Source organism: Eptatretus burgeri, chromosome 12 (assembly GCF_056783735.1).
Source record: "Eptatretus burgeri isolate ZD-2024b chromosome 12, Ebu_testis_v1, whole genome shotgun sequence".
In the NCBI taxonomy this organism is placed as follows: Eukaryota; Metazoa; Chordata; class Myxini; order Myxiniformes; family Myxinidae; genus Eptatretus; species Eptatretus burgeri.
The window spans coordinates 55,415,112-55,430,997 of NC_140972.1; positions in this window are offsets into that span (position 1 = coordinate 55,415,112).

A 15,886-nucleotide genomic window follows, 5' to 3' on the forward strand; every position below is an offset into this window, starting at 1 on the left:
CAGAGAGCAAGGGGCATTAGACAAGAGGGGCAGGAGAGGGAAGGACCAAATAGTGGGGAACAGAGACATTTGGAGATCTGTGGAAGGGAGAGGAACATGGGGTATGCAAGATGGACACTACAGGGACTTTCAGGAAGGAAAGCAGGGAATTTGAAGGAGGTGTGTTTGGGGTGGATTAACGGGGATAGAAAAGATGGAGGATTTGGATGAGGGACGACACAAGGTGGTGGTGAACAGCTATTTTGAAGGCCTTGAGGGAAGAATGGGATTGAACAGAGCGAGGGAGTTTATTCCAAAGGCAGGGAAAAAGAGGAATGAAAGAGTGAAGGGTGAGCAGTGATTCGGGATTTTGGTAGTTTTCCCAGAAGGGGGTTGTTGGCAGACATTGAGCACCCTGCGGAAAGATTTCTCCCTTGAATATTTCTCAAAACAAAATCGCACTCAAAATCACAAATGTCAAGTAATTTCAATGATGTTCCTCAATTTGTCTGCTTCGTCATTTCGTTCGTTATTTGTCACGGAATGTAATAAACTCCAATCATAAGGGGCACGTACGTTGATTCGAGGGCTTGCGAGTTAGCCTCGAGGTATAAACACTCGTCTCTGGACTGTCTCACCGATGGTTGAAATATCGGTCCAGCTATAAACTGTCATCATGGTGTTTCACATGCAGGGTGAGCCATTAACGTATGTGCCGTCCATTAACGTAAGGTCGCATGTACTGCAGATGTAAATTCGAAATTTGTTTAAAGATTTGTTCATCTTTTAATTTATAATGCAAAGTCCTGCCTGAGAACTATACCAATTCCAATAGTTCCTAGTCGGGTTGAAATTCTAACCCAGATGAGACAGCTCAAGGATAAGCACGCTACCTCTGATGGATTCAAATGTACAACAGAGTACTGGGATTCACCAAGGAGAATTGTCCAAATTCCCTGACCACTCCCAAAGAACTTGTGCAGAAGTAACATTTCAAATCGACCTCAGGCACGAATAGGTTTATTTCATTCTTTTTTGTGTGCAGCCTGTAGCTGCTTGGCTGCATCATTTTCTGGGGGTGCAGCAGTGCCCCTGTTACCAGTAAGCTGGTACCCATTTCGCCAACCTCAGAAGCATAAAGGGGCTACATCAACCCACCCAGTGTTAACTCAACGGCACGATGGGGGGCTTGAACTCAAGACCCTAACATTTTAAGGCAGCCACCTTAACCGTTAAGCCAACACCAGGCTCACAAATAGGTCAGCAGAGTTGAGCGAAAAATTATATCTCAAGAAGTGTAATGAATATTCATCACTGATACTCGCTAATTGATCGCACCTCTCCGAGCAACCCCAAATCTTTCACGGCCAGCCGTGTGATTGCAAATTACAGTCGAAACAGATAACACATGTCGACGCGTTGGCAAATGTTTCAAGAAGTTCATAAAAGTGAATTTCTCAAAAATGTCCTGAAGGGTTGCCATGGAGATAACGATCTTAGGAGGGAAACGCGGTAATGAGAAATTTGTCACACTCTCTTGGACTCGCATTTCCCAAACCTTTCATCATTTCTTCATGTTATGTGCTTTCTTCGATAATGTTCTCATAAAGTTCATCATTTAATTTCCCTGTTTTCTTTCGAGCTTAATTCAATGGATTTGTTTGTTTTGTTTTTTTTAATTCATTTAAATTAACTATTAACAGGAGGTGCATTAATTTACTCTGCATGAAATGAAGGATAATTTGCCGAAGAGAAATAAAATGGCTCGTTAATAGTAATACAAGCCGGTAGGCGACATGGGTGGTCGCTATATAATTGCATACTAGTCATACAGTTTTTGACGGATCGGGCTGAAAATTTTTGACAAAGACGTTGATTATAGTGTGCATAAAAGCCTGGAAGCCGATTTTTGATTTTCGAAAAAATATATATATAAATATTTTTCGGATTTTTTCAAAAATATCAAAGTCCCGTTGCTAGGCAACGGTGGCGTCCATAGCAACGGTGCTCAAAAGCATACAACTATATCCTAGTATGAACCTACCAGTCAAGTTTCATCAAAATCGGTTAAATCCTCTGGCCTCCAGAGCTGTCCATTACATACAAACAGACAGACGGAAAACCTTAGAATAACGGTAGTCCAGCGACCACCCAATTGTCTGCGTACAAACATTTTATCACGAATATAAGAGATCAATTACACGTTTACATCATATCTGTTGGATAGTAATTGATATTACTTTTCCCAGGTCGTTGCATCCTGCTGTCGACCGATCAACATTCTTTTGCAAAGTAGACATCCAATCAAAAGTGGAGCTTTCTTTGGAACTGAAGGTACATGAAGCCAGCTGTTCAAGACCAAGCCATTTTTACCTGCAACATGTCACAGGTCTACTAGAAGTTGTTGTTATTGCTGGACTTGTCTTCTTCTTCGTCTTCTGGTTTGGGGTCTATTTTTTAATGTGCACACATTGGTCAGACAACTCCCGGACCTCACCCACGTCGGTCGCTTGACTCCACACACCATGGCACCCAGACAAAATGCTAAGATGGCCGCCATCTTGGTTTTCTGATGGGCCTAACATGTTGGGCCTGAAGGCCTCTGCTGATTGATTATATACACTGTCCAGCTTTGTTGCGTCAGATTTCCATTGGCTTTGTTTGGATCGGGTGTTAGTCACGATGAGGGACCCTGAAAAATCGAATCATACGTCGAATAATAGTAAGGTTTAATCAAGCCCATCAGAAAGCACAAAACACATGGGAATTAAGCATTACGTTACTTGAATTACGAAAATAAAATAGCGTTACATCGTTTTTGAACAGCCCCATGTTGGGGTTAGACAATCTGTGACCGTGTGACGAATCAGCTTGTTCTGATATAACCGTGGCGGAGGTTAACATGGATGAGAGGTGTCAAGTTAATCTTTTAACAGCACAGTAAATGTGTTTCCCAAACACGCTGTTCATCTTTTAAAAGTGCTTTAAATGCACATTTCCCAATTGGGCCATTACTGGATTTTGTCACATGTTGTGACCACGTTGTGGTCATTCTTGTTAAGAGATGATTAAAGAATGATTGGCCGGCACAGTGGATAAATTTCACACTTCTGTGGATCAGATGTCGTGTCATCTTTTATGGGTGGCAGGATCGTCTAGACCAGTGTTTCTCAACCTTTTTTGTCCCATGTCCCACTTTGATTTTCAAAAAAATTGTATGCCCCACCATGATTGGAGACACTACAGTATATACTACATATGTATTCAAAGGGATTTACTAAAACTTTATTGCAAATTTTATTCAATTGCTATTCACTTCAATGGAAGCCCTGCCCTTGACGCTGGCTGCAGATTTGTTTGATTAGAGGAACCAATTTTGTCAGTTTCAGCCTTAAATCACCACATTTCGTGATTTCCAGTCGATTTCTCTTAGCTTGCAGCAAATCGGTAACAACACTAAATCCACATTCAACTAAATAAAATGATGGAAAATTTATCAATACTTCCCTTGCCAAAGTAGTCCAGTTTGGGTATTTCTTTTCGCTCTCCTCAGACAGCCATGTCTGGTTCCTTTGATCCATCATGTTTCCATCATGGTTCCTTTGATCTTGAAAAGAGTTTTGAATCCTCATGTAACCACCAAAATATTGCCACGCCCCACCTTGAGAAACACTGGTCTAGAGGTATGCACAGTCGCCTGTCAGCTGTCTCGCCTGGGTTTAAATCCCGACCTAGATATGGATCAGTGCACAACACACACGGTAATCAAGCATTACGTTTCTGGGTTTAAATCCCGACACGTAAATCATTAAGTGTTGACCCTTGGATGGACGTTTAAACCGGTGGGCGGATAGACGTCTACTAACACTGTTTTTTCATTGACATAAAAAATTCCAGGGTATCTTCACAAAGTCGGTGAGTTATAACAAGCAACCTGAGTACGTGATATTTCTGCCCAAGTCCCCTTCCGTCGAACGTTATGTCTATCTCGGAGATTCATGAAAGGCTTGGGCCAAAGTCGGTGCCCAGCTGACCCCCACAAGAACGACAGAATAATTGGGGCCTGAAAAGAACTATGGTAGTAGTATAGGTATAGCAGTAGTTGTTAAATAGTAGTTGACGTGAATTGGTGCCCTTCTATCCGAAGAAGGCCTTTCGCATGAAACATGTGAAACACCTGCAGACATGTTTAATTTGTTTACTGGAATAAAAGCTTGTCAAAAATGATGAGTTTGAGTCATTTTATTTAACGAGAAGACATGATGTTTCGTACCAAGAAAAAGCATTATTTTAAAACACTACATGTACAAATGTGACCCTATTTTCTTTATCTTCTGGGACGTTTCATTTTGAAGCCTCATAAGCATGCAAAAGTCTGAAGTCTCGGCCTAGCACCAGGTGTGATTATATCTTCTTCATTTATTAGACATCCTATGAATGTAATTGTAAATGAACACTCGTTTTTACTCTGCGTGTGTTGCACATCACGTGCAACGAATTTCACCTCTCTGCGCCTTGTCTTCATTGTTATTTTTTAAAAGCTTCTGTAAACCACCCTTGAGGTTCACTTTGCAAGTCACCCTCCACAATTCCAAGAGAAGATATAATTACTCTCATGGAAAAGGTTTTTCTATCCTCAAAAATAGACCGAAGTGAACACACAGTCATGTTAAAAGATTGGCCTTTAAACCCATACTCAAATCGTCCTTATGAAGGGGGACAGACAAATATACAAACACACACTGTTTTATATAGGTAGATGATGTAAACACTGCTGAACCAAACACCAACCACACACTTACATGTTACACCAGGATCCTCCAAGAACACCAGACCTTTTGCAACACACAGTCCAGGCCGAAATTGGTAATTTGTTCATGTTGCCGGCAATAATTCATGGGAGGACAATGTGGGATCTTCAACACCCAACTGATACTGGCAGATGGGACACCCAGTTTAACGTCCATCCAAAGGAAGGCTAGTTTCTAACCAATCATTTCATTTTTGTCTCACACTACAATTTTGACTCTTGGTCCTCCGCCTCAGGGGACCAGCATTGAGGGAGGCTTGAACGGAAGTGTGACAACACTTCCATGCCTGGCAGCTCACCATTTATACCATCATGGAAATGACTCACAGACTTGAGTTTCACTGGAGTTAAACCGCATTCACAGCCTTATCTTCAGCAATGCATTTCCTCTCTTGACTCAAGGAGTTTCGTACCACGTGTCTGTTCATGACCCTTTCCTCCAGGAGCACTTTGCCCTCTGCACCTGGAGCTGTGTACCACATGCCACGTCGTAGCTCTATCTTCAGTGGATTTTCACTCCTTTCAACCAAGGGCCGACTATCAGAGAATCCTTTTTGGTGAGCAGCTTATTCCCATGGGCACTGGCCTTTTATGACACCTGAGTGGATCATATTATTTTGTGGATATGACGTCGAATGGGTCCACTAGTGATATGCCATTTCTTGCTTCTTCTTAAACTTGTGACTGTATTCACCCACATTCGAGCTTAACAGCTTATGGGACACCACTCAGACTGGACAAAGTCATCTACCTTTAGTGGTGAGTAGAAGTCGATAACTCGATTTTCTAGATACCTCTTAGCCATCCTGCCTGCCCACAAGAGGTGATACTTCTGCATTAAACCAGCTAATTCTCCTTCCTCTAACCTTCGGCATCTCTCTTAACCATGAGTTTGTGAAACAATTGACAATTTTCCGAGGCATTTACAGGGCGTTCGAGAGAAACAAGGTTTGCGCATCACTGTTTACCCGAGACATTAATTTTGATACCACCATCTTCTCAACAAACATGATAGCAATTACGGTGGTGTTTGCTTGATTTATTTCTTCCATGAGCACCATGCGGTGGTGCGTTTTTATCACAGGGATAAACAAAAGCCATCGCAAAAGATTCCTGTCCGAAGAGTCTTGGCACGACACACATGATGAGACAGATGGAAAAGCAATTTGCTGGGTATGGTGGCATGGGAATTGGGTACCGGGTGTAACCGGGGATCTGTTCTCTCTTCTTCTTCTCCCTCCTGAAAGCCAATGAAGAGGTGGAACAAATGTAATTCCTCAGGTGAGATCAATTGTGAGTTTCGCTTATTTCAGGCCAATGAATCATTGATTCACATCAGGTGGAGTCAAAACCAGAGTTTCAAATTATTTTGTCCTTCTGGCACTGGAAGGAATTGTTTTTTTTTTCATTAATGTCATTTTATTTTTCTGAGTAGCCCCAATTTCCCCATCTTCTTGTGCGGGGTCAGCCGGGGGAAACGATTCTGACCTCCAAGACTTTCACGATCTGACTGACCAGGCCTGATGGTCGACTGCAGCTGGTTTGTGTAGGAATTATTATATTATCCAGAATGCCAGAGATAACCGGCCTACTCTTCACAAAAGGCACCATGGGATCTGTATAACGTCCACCAGCTAATGCTCGCAGACGAGACATCCAGCTTTTATTACATACATCCGAGTGATGGCATACTCTGCGATGCGATGCAACGCACAGCTTGTGAAGTACCAACCAGAAAGTTTAATTAAATTGTCGGATTGAGATTCGAACCTGGGCTCGACACCTCAAAGGTGAGTGCACACACCTCAAGGTTATCTTTTTTTATCGATATGGAAAGTGGTCTTTATTTACATCAAAGCAACAGGTGTATATTTCGATCTGAAAACCTGCGCAGGATTTCAGAAAACTATTGCACGTACATATTAAACAAGCACCTCGATATGGTTTCGGACCAGTGTGACCACTCCTCATTTTCTAGATAGTGGTTGGGAGACCACCTATACGTCAAGAAAACCTATAAAAAACCAAGACGCCAAGGTGGACAACGAATAGCCAAGATCTTGTGAAAAAAGCCAAGGAGTGGTCACATTGCTTCGGACTACTGTTATCCTCCATTTTAATGCAGTTTGTGGATGGATGACATCTTCACACAACCGAATCCTCGAGTGACATGTCAGACTTGAGACTCCCTTGCAAAAAAGTAAATATTTCCTCCATATGGAAATAGGTAATCAAGTGTTTGAAAACTTCGACAAAAATGTCCCAATAAAGACGGACAAAAACGTTAAATTTCGAAAGTAAGCTGCTTCATGATTTTATGAAAGCATCTTTAAAAGTACAGTGCTAAGAAAACATTTTAGACATCCTACATGCATCATTTTCTTTGTCCTGTCAGTATGTAAATAGGGTTGGCAGCATCGTGCACTTGGTATGGCATGCTTGACGTTGACGTGCTGAGTCTGAGTTGAACCCTCACTCTTCTATCCTCTTCACCTTTGAAGTCCCTCCCAGGTGATCTCTTTTCTAACCCTGTCAAACTCCCTGCTTGGGGTTACCTTATGATTAGACAGGACGACCTGCAATCCTTGGGAACACTTGGTTGGGAGATATGGTACTGGCTTGATGGGCCAAAGTGCCCCTTCCTGTGCAACCTTGTATTTTATTTGACAACTAACCCTTGCAAGTATGCAACACAATATCATGACAGTCCACAACTGCGTCCTCGCCGTGGTTGATTACGGTAATTAACGCGCATCTAAAATACTTGGAGCATTGCCAGATTTTAACAATCGAGGGATTTGGGTAATTTGACCGACTGCACATGTTGGAATGATATTATCCTGCAGGTGTCGCTGAATGTTTGGCCAAAAGCATCGACGACTCCTAAATACAGTATTCTGCATTCATTGCTGCGCATGGATCGCTGAATAAAATGAGTTTGGAGACAAATGTTGAGCAATACCGTTATCATTTAAATATAATGGAGCTAATGCATAAATGGCTATGTGTACACACACACACACACACACACACACACACACACACACACACACACACACACACACACACACACACACACACACACACACACACACACACTATTCTTGAATCAGAGGTTAATTGTGTATTTTTTATTTTGTAAAACAAAATTCCAGAATCAGACATTTATTCTACCAAGTGTTCAAATTGTAATTCGCGGTGTGCTTTGCAGTTATAAACTCATTGTTTTGTAGTTTCAACAACTGCATGCAGTGTATCCATACTGATTTTGTTACATTGCTCTCAAGTACGTTCTTTAAATGCCTCGATTGTTTGTGGACGGTTGGCATACACAACAGATTTCAAAAAAAAATTAACCTATAATTCCAGAATTTTGTTACACCAAATGTGTGTGTGCGTATATATATATATATATATATATATATATATATATATATATATATATATATATATATCTATATATATATATATATATATATATATATATATATTCACATATACATGAGCAAATGCAACCCGTCGTTTCACTGACTGGGGTGTTGGGGAGGAGGAGTTGGGAGAGGAGGAAGGCGAGAGAGAGGAGGCAGAAGGGAGGGAAGCGAGGTGGGAAGAACTATGCCTCACAAAAAAACGTTGCTATACTGCGGGAGCGAATATTAGAGAGAGAGAGAGAGAGAGAGAGAGAGAGAGAGAGAGAGAGAGAGAGAGAGAGAGAGAGAGAGAGAGAGAGAGAGAGAGAGAGAGAGAGAGAGAGAGAGAGAGAGAGAGAGAGAGAGAGAGAGAGAGAGAGAGAGAGAGAGAGAGAGAGAGAGAGAGAGAGAGAGAGAGAGAGAGAAAGCATGAAAAAAAGAAAGAGAAAAGGTGAGGGGTGGAGGTGGGGTTAGTAAAGAGAATGATATGTTATGCTTTAAAATGACCGAACAGGAAACAAGAAAAAAAAAACCAAAAACGTGTCAGAACAGCTGTACACACAACAACACAACAGGGTTTGTAAAGTAATCCGCTGGCACATCTGCAAAAACTTTGAGATCCCAGTTCCAGAAAATTTGTGGGAAAATGAACCAAAAGTAAAAACTGAAACCATTGAAATACCACTCACGTCCGACCAAATGATCCCATTGAGTGTGAACACCAAAAACAGTGTTGCAACCAGATATCATACTTCGGTACAAAAAAAAAAGAGAACAAGGCATTGCTGATTGAGGTGTTAATAGCAGTGATTTTGGACTAAACGATGCAGAAATCAAGAAAATGACCAAACACCAAGACCTCATTAATGAAGTGAGAAGATCCTGGAAGCAGAAGAATGCCAAAGTTGTAACAGAGATAGCTGTAGTTGCAGGAATGATGATGAAGAACCTCACAGAGATATTAAATATAGGGGCAATACTCCTGGGAACTAAACTGGTCGCGGCTGGATAAGATAACCAGGCAACCACTGGGAGGCATGGATGACCCACAAAATATATCATGGAGAAGAAAGTAAATACCTAAGGATTTTTTTTGTCAATGTCATGAACAATCCTTTGTACATCATGAGTGACAAACGTGGTCAAGTTTCCTTGAAATTGTATGTGGTTTCAGAAAAGAAAGCAAATACATATTTTGGGGGGCAACTCACCCCCCCCCCTCATAGAACCCCTTCGACCCCAATTTGTTTAATGCCATGAACAAACTTTGGTACATCACGGGTGGTGAAGATGGTGGTCAAGCTTTATCGGAATTGTTTGTGTAGTTTTGGAGAGCAAAGAAAATACATCTTTTGGTGAGCAACCCTCCTAAAATCCCCTTAGAGCCCGATTTTTTAAACGTCATGAACAAACTTTGGTACATCACGGGTGTTGAAGATCGTGGTGAAATTTCATCGGAATTGTGTGTATAGTTTCTGAGAAGAGAGCAAATACCTTTTGGGGGGGGGGGCAACCCACTCACCCACCCTCCGTAAACTTCCTCTGTAGACCCCTTCAGACCCCGTTTTTATGCCATCACGGGTGATGAAGACTGTGGTCAAATTTCATTGAAATCGTATGTGTTTTTGCGAAGAAGTTGCAAATATTTGTGGACGGACGAACGGACGGACGAAGCGCCATCCCATAAGCTCCCCAGATCGACTTGACAGGTGAGCTAAAAACATGCTTGGGAATATTATAACAAATTAACAACATTTGGAAGCTGTTCAGGGCTCAGAGACGATCCTGAAGAGAGCCCTTGGCACAAAACTTTGAGAACAGAAATCTTCACAGCTTGATCTCCTCACTGAAATCGTGACCCCTTACTGAAATGAAGGTGGATACTTTGAGCCTGCCCTGGGAGAACTCCATTCCACATTCTGAAACCCGCATATGTAGATACCAATCAATGACACACACGCACGTGCACACGCACACGCACACGCACACAACCACTGTGAGACCTCGTAGGTCTCTGTTTCACCTCCTGATGAACCCCACCTACATGTGGTGATAGCAGGCAACAACAGTAACTCCCACATATATGTATACACACACTAGTATATAGATATTAGTAAAGACATATTGGATGATATATATATATATATATATATATATATATATATATATATATATATATATATATATACATATATATATACATACATACACACACACACATATAATAGGGAATAGCATTGTGTGGAGTTGCTTGATCCGTGGACGAGTCAAAAGCATCTCGATGTCGAAAGTCGGGAACCTATAATCTTAAGTATTACTCGTCACCACAGGAGGGATGATACGGTGTTAATTAGCTTAGGGAGTAAGAATAAGTTCCCCAGCATGTGATTGCCCTCTGTGATTTTTCACTACGTATTTATATTTCAAGATCGGCAATAAAGGTGGGGAATGCTGCCCTGAAACCACAAAAAATGGGCAGAAAGCCCCACCTTCAAAGATTGACAACAAGCGAAGTCACGCCGCCGAAGGACAATTGATGGGGGTGACATCAGAAGCTGCCGAGCAGGCAGAAGGCCACCTTACTGGGCTTCCTGGGAGCAGGCTGTGAAGTCGGCGAAACGTTGACTGAGACCGGATCTGCTCTTGCTTTTTTGCTCAAATTAACGGAGTCGATCTAGTTTTTTTTACTTTTGGTTGGAAACACCTTCTTCGTTAAATACTTGTCATCCCAACCGCCCCAATCTTATACAATATACAGTATACATATATATATATATATATATATATATATATATATATATATATATATATATATATTTTCAACCAACGAAGCACACTGACTACGACACGACGCTGACGTCATGTACATAAATTATACACGACGAAATCAGAGATGTCAATCTAGATCTCACCTTTGTTTTGGGCTCATCAGGACATCATACTGCTGATCATTTATTCATGACCATATAAGGCTCATCAATATTACTGAATCGAACCCGCTAACTTGATGAGGCAGCAGAGCACAAATCGAATCCCATCACAGCGCTTGCTGCACGACCTGCAGGCAACAAGTGTCGCCTGCTATTCAAGCACATTTCTCTGCCCTGTTGATCACCAGTCAAGAGGTTTGCAGCCAGGAATATGAAATTCAACCAAAGAAGCACACTGACTTCATGACACGACGTTGACATCATGTACATAAAAATTATACCAACACATCACCTCCAAACTAGGAGGCATCAGTGCAGAGACAATTTACATACTTGACGTGTGTGTGTGTGTGTGTGTGTGTGTGTGTGTGTGTGTGTGTGTGTGTGTGTGTGTGTGTGTGTGTGTGTGTGTGTGTGTGTGTGTGTGTGTGTGTATAAAGCATAAGATATCATTCTCTTAGCTAACTCACCTCCCACCTCACCTTTCTCTCTCTCCTTTTTCTCTCCCACCCTACCCTCCTCTCATTCTCTTTCTCTCTTTCTCTCTCTGTCCCCTCCTCACTCCCGGTGTGTATAGAGACCTGTGGTGAGGCGTCGCTCTCCTTCGCCCGTCCTCACCCACCCCCTTTCCTCACTCCCCCCTTTCCTCACTCCCCCATTTCTTAGCTCCCCCCATTCCTTGCCACCTCCTTGCTCCCACACATCTCCTTACTCCCCCTCCCTTTCCTCCTCTCCCCCTCTGTCCTCCCTCTCTGGGTGTTGACGAACAGTGGGCATGGTGAACACTGCTTGGTTTGCCATGGGAAACCCCCACACCCAGTGTCAAAATTTTTAAAAAATAAAATAAAATTTGGCAGGTGACAAATGTGCTGCTGAGCATCTCTGCAGACGCAGTGGGCTCGCTCATTGGAGTAGAGTCGAAAGTTTTTGAACCCATGTTGGAGCATGTGGGCAAGGCTGCCACATAACAGTCCAAAGGAGAATTATAAAGCAATAGATTAGTTACAGGGGGATGTGAGGGGGGGGGGGAAGAAGTGTAAAAAATATTTTTCCCCCTCAAATCTGGGCAAAGGAGCACGAGGCTAGATTAGGTTAGAAGAGGAGTAGTATTACAATAGTTATTCCCACATGGGGACACTAAAAATAGTTGCCTCCACGGGGGCAAAGGAGCACTAGGATAGGAGAAATAGCAATAGGATAGGGGGAATAGCACAAGGTGGGAGTGTTAGAGACGGTTGACATGTCGTGGGGATGTCACTAACTTAGCGACGTAAAGTTAAAATGAACATGTGTAGTGATAGGAATGATGGGGTGAGCACGAGTTAGTCAGTGGGAATTAGTTAGGTCAAGGTGCCAGTGTGAATGGAGGTATGGAAATGTGCACGCATATAGATGGAGTGAATGCGGGTCAGTCGCCCAAGAGTGAATGTGAGTGCAGCGTGTATGGTGCGAAGGAATGAATGGGAAGTAGTGATTCCTGCCCAAGGCAACCTGGGGCTAGTTAAGAGATTATTTAGGTGGATTTAGTCAAATTTACAATGGATGTCACTTTTCGGTTGGTGCCATGTGTAGAAAAGTGTTGTTTTGCAGGTGTGCAACAAGTATTGACAGATTGGGAGTGTGGCCCGCAAGAGGTGAGTATTGCTGACAGAGTAGTTAAGAGTGTTGTTTGCCAATTCATACCATCCACCACTCAGGTAACCATCGGCCACTGGATTCACCCACCTGGAGAAGGTGTGGGACCTGCAGACATATCTCAAACTTGTGCTGGGGTTCCCGCAGATCTACCATTTCTTCCTAAGGGATCCTTCCTTCGGGGATTACAGGGATTTTATTTGGAATTTGGCACTGACTGAGGGGAACCCAATTGACAGAAATTAAAGTTACGAGACATGAGGATGATTTTAAGAGGGGGGCTGGGGTAGAGCGGACACGGATAGGGATTGGGTGACATGGACCATGATGAGGACATGCCCATTAGATGAGAGGGTGGGGGTGGGGATGGTTAGGTTAGGGCAGAGCCCGTTTTCAGATCGGCTGGCACCGCCACCACCTCCCTCAGGTACATGTGTACTGAGAGGCCAGCCAGCGATGACTGCCGAACCTGGTTTGCCATTGTCTTTGAAATGCCTTTGTCTGTTGCCCCGCCCATTGCCTATCGCCCTTGTCATGCCTCCCCAAGTTCATCTCCAAGGACCACTGTTGCATCACCCTGAGCAAGTGGTTCATGCTCCGTCACCCTGATCGAGTTGTGAAATAACACCCGATTTCTGAGCCGTTTGCCATATTAACGTGTTTTCTAAATTACTCAGCCAACTTTTCCCCCCGTCACACATAGCTGTTTATCTGTATATCAATAAAACTCTCATCTTGTATGTATGTATTGTTGTGGTTACCAAATTCGCAAACCACCATTCAGGTCCCTTAGGTGAGGTATCTCGGTAAGTACATGTGTAGTTAGGCCCAAACCCGTTGTCTAGTGGGAATACATGTCATTTATGCGTGCTGCGACTCTTCAGGATAGCCGTTTTTCTTTTGCTATCTTTATTTTGGACCAACCGCCATGATTACCACCACAACCACAACATCAACCACCAACCACAACGCCGCTTCACCACAACCGCCACGACCTTCCCGTCACACCTCGCAACCGTCGCATCGCCACCGTTCTTGCCCCGCTGTGGGTACCGGTGTTGGACTCGTGCAGGGCGCGCGCCGAACAGCGTGTACAAAATCATGGATTTTGTGCTTCAAAAACGGATCAAAAACGACACACGCCCACTTTTTGCCGTCCAATCGGTGAGCGAGGGGCGATCTGGACCCGCCTCCAGGGCGATCGATATATGCAAATTTATGGATCAAAAAGCCTTCACGCCCACTTTTTCTCGGGCCAATGGGGAGCGAGGTGAAAGGTCGAAGGGAGGGGGTCAAAGATGAGAGGGCGAAGCTACGGGGCTGATAAAAGGACCGTGTTCGTCAGTCCAGGGAGTCCAGAGGCGGAGAGTAGGAGAGTAGGAGAGTCGGAAACAGAGTCAAGACTTCGCGGGCGGTGGAGTTGGCAAGAAGGAGCTGGTCGTCGTGTGCGTTGGAGTCGGAACGGAGGGGACGGAGCTGTGGAAAGGCAGCGACACCAGACGAGGGGGTGCTCGCGTCGGGAGCTGCACCCCAGGGAGGCCGACAGCGCGACCTGGCCGAGGTGGAGACGCTCGTCGCGGGATAATAAAAATCCTCTATACCCCGAGCATCAGCAACCCCCTCCTGTTTCCCCCGCGCTGAGATAGTGCGACCAAGGGGGCCCCTTTCCCACCCCCTACCAGACACTGTCCGCGAGGCCCGCGGAGTTGAGGCGCCATCGCCGCTCCGCATCTCATCACCAGACGGGTAGGCGCGACCCGGTCTCGGCCTCAGGCCCGCCTCATCCTTGAGGGTATTCTTTTCCTTGGTTTTGGGTATGTGTTGTCGGCGCCGTCTGTGAAGTAGAATTGTATAAGTGTTGCCGTGTGCTCGGTAGTCGGTATTAGCTCTGCATTGTGTTTTCGCTTTTACATTTGCTTTTTGTGTAAATTACATTGTGTCTTTTCTGTGTGCATTTGGTGGAATTGTAAATGTGTGCTTCCGTTCATCGCGAATAAATGTGCTTTGTGTTGAACTGTTTCCCGCTTCGCTTCATCATTTCCTTCATTGAATCCTCATCTTGCTTCACGTAAAGGGTTGGTAGTGGGCTGAATACGCCCGATAATTAATCGAACCGTCGAGGTCGACGATAACACCGCTCGGTTATTCTGATAGTACGGAACGGGTCGCTTAAGTGGCCCGTGTCCGAAGTCGACCTGCGGCGAGGTGCGATCGCCCGGTCTACCCTCCGCGTGGGTACTTAGGTAGGTCGAATTTGGCGAGCAACCCTATCCCACGCGGGGGCTGATTGGCTCGATCGCGGTGAGACCGAAAGGTCCACCCGTGATTGGTTCCCAGCGTTAGTCCGAAAGGGTCACGACTGGATTGTCCGTCCGGTGGGCGACGTGCCGCGATTCGAGTTACGTGGCCGTCAGCACGCCGGCGGGCGCGAATCCGCAACACTGGTGTCAGGAGTGGGATACAAATTCATCGCCCTCCTCGCGGCACTGGTATTGGAGAGCGGGACAACAGGCTCTCCTGTCTCCAGCGAAATTCACGGGAATCGGTCCAGGGGTGAGAGAAGCGACCCCCGATTCCCTCCAAATTACGAGCGAGCAAATTAACCCTTTAAGAGAAGCAAGATGGCGTCTCAAGGCGAGCGGGAGCCGGGGGTATTAGAAATGGATGTAGAATGTGTAGAATCCATGGTCCAGGATGGAATCCCCGAGCAGGAAATGTTGATTGTGCAGGAACACGGACTCGCCCAACTGAACCCAGAGCCCGAAATGGGTGCGGCAGCGGCCGCGGTGTATGACACCTCCCCTTCCCCCCTCCACCAAAACCCTTCCCCAAACCTTGCCGAAACGGCTCAGCTGAGTGCATCCGACATGGCCCAGCTATGCGCCATGCTGGCGGCAATGAACGAAAAGATGAATGCGAAAATGATCGAAAAAATGGATGCGAATATGAAAAACGAAATGAAAGGCATGAACGAAAAGATGGATGCGAATACACAAAAAATGGATGAAAAGATGGATACAAATACAAATGAAGTGAAAACGACAATGGATGCGAATACACAGCAAATGAGGGAAGAGATGAAAGAGCTGCGGGGTGAGACGCAGAACATGGGAATGAGCCTA